The sequence below is a fragment of the Taudactylus pleione genome, unplaced genomic scaffold (assembly GCF_031769625.1).
Source record: "Taudactylus pleione unplaced genomic scaffold, aTauple2 ptg000198l, whole genome shotgun sequence".
NCBI lineage: Eukaryota > Metazoa > Chordata > Amphibia > Anura > Myobatrachidae > Taudactylus > Taudactylus pleione.
In genome coordinates this window covers 3,239,244-3,240,908 of record NW_028284600.1, presented here as the reverse complement: position 1 = coordinate 3,240,908, position 1,665 = coordinate 3,239,244, and positions in this window count along the sequence as shown.

Sequence of the window (1,665 nt, the reverse complement as noted above, 5' to 3'; positions counted from 1 at the left end):
CAGAAGGGTTGGGACCCGCACTAGAGAAAAAAACAATCTAAGTTGGTCAATCCCAAAATGTGGTTGGCACTACATACTCAATATGAAAAATATTACAGTAGAGTATATTATATTATTATATGTAAAAGACCAACTTGATAATATTCAAAGCAATAGTGGTGCTTCCTAATTTTTGGTTGGTGGTGCTCCCCTGAGTCAGAACAGTGGGCCTGATTCAGACCCGGCCGCAAGCGCTGAGCTCTCGCAACCGGGTCGATTGTGAGCCCAGAGCGCATGAGCACGATGGAGCTGGCTGTCATGCGCATGCGTGAGACACGGATAGCGACGGGCAATCCGTCGCTCCGGGTCTCGCACTAAAGGGGGCGTGCTGTCCATGTTGAGTGACAGCACGCCCCCTTTTGTGGGTGGGCTGGGGGGGTGGCTGCCCAGACGGAGGCGTTCCCATGAGAACGCCTACCATCTGGGGGCGGCCCCACAGACATCACAAGTGATGTCAGTGGGAGAGCTTTCGGCTCTGTTTACGCCGAAAGCTCTCTGGGGATTGCGGCCATGAGACCCTACCACAAGGGTCTCATCGCAAGCCCGATGGTCGCAATGGTCTTGACCATCGCAACCGTCATCCTGGCCGCTCGCATTAGCTGTGGGTGACTAACCACAGCAATGCGAGAGGCCAGGAGGCCGCTCCATAAAAGACACCCTGATTCAGAGCAAGCGCTCTGTCAGAGCGTCCGGCTCTGAATCAGGGCCAGTATCACTTAGGAGAAGGAAGAGAAAATAAGACTCTGTGTTGGAGGCACTCTTAAAGTAGTATGAATAAATTAAAACTTTACTTTTATTTTATAAGATTTTAGAATGTAAGGGGGAAGAGGTTAATTTTCAACCTCCAATAATATTCAAATACAGCCAATAATTACAAACAAACATAGAAATCAATATAGTTACAGGCAAAAGGCAATGATTGTAAGTGGTTAGATTCAACACATTATATTTATCTATTATTGATCATTCAAAAAACATCCCTTGTTATTGAAAAAAATATCCCAAAGAAACCTTCCTTCTAATTTTGAAAAAATATCAGATAAACATATCTACATAGATTCTAGTGTACTTGAAGGAGTATTTTGTCAGATGGTTTATCCTGCATATATACTGTTATAGGAGATATCATTGTATCCATTTTGTACCAATAAGTGGCAACATGTTGCAGTGCGGTTGCTAGCAGAGCGAACATTTTTATCAATATGTTGCAATGCAGCAGCTCAAGAGCTGACAGAGAGACAATTGTTATTCTTGTAGCAAAAAAACAGAAAAACAAATCCCTACAGTTGTTTTCACTCAGTGGATAGAACACAATCCTGCTGAGAAAAATATTTATTGCATGAAATTAATTAGCAGTCGAGATATATTTTTGTCTCAAAAGCTGGTAACGCAGAGTGCATTGTAGTAACCACATTTATTAGGTATGTACTAATTGCCTCACCTTCAAACCACACATTCAGCACCTCTCGCAGTTTTGCCACTTCCATCTCAAAAATATTTCCAGGATCAGACCCTTTCTCACCCTGGATGCTACTAAGACCCTCATCCACTGACTTTTCATCTCCAGATTGGACTACTGTAACCTCCTCCTATCTGGCCTCCCTGACTCCCACCTCCATCCACTCC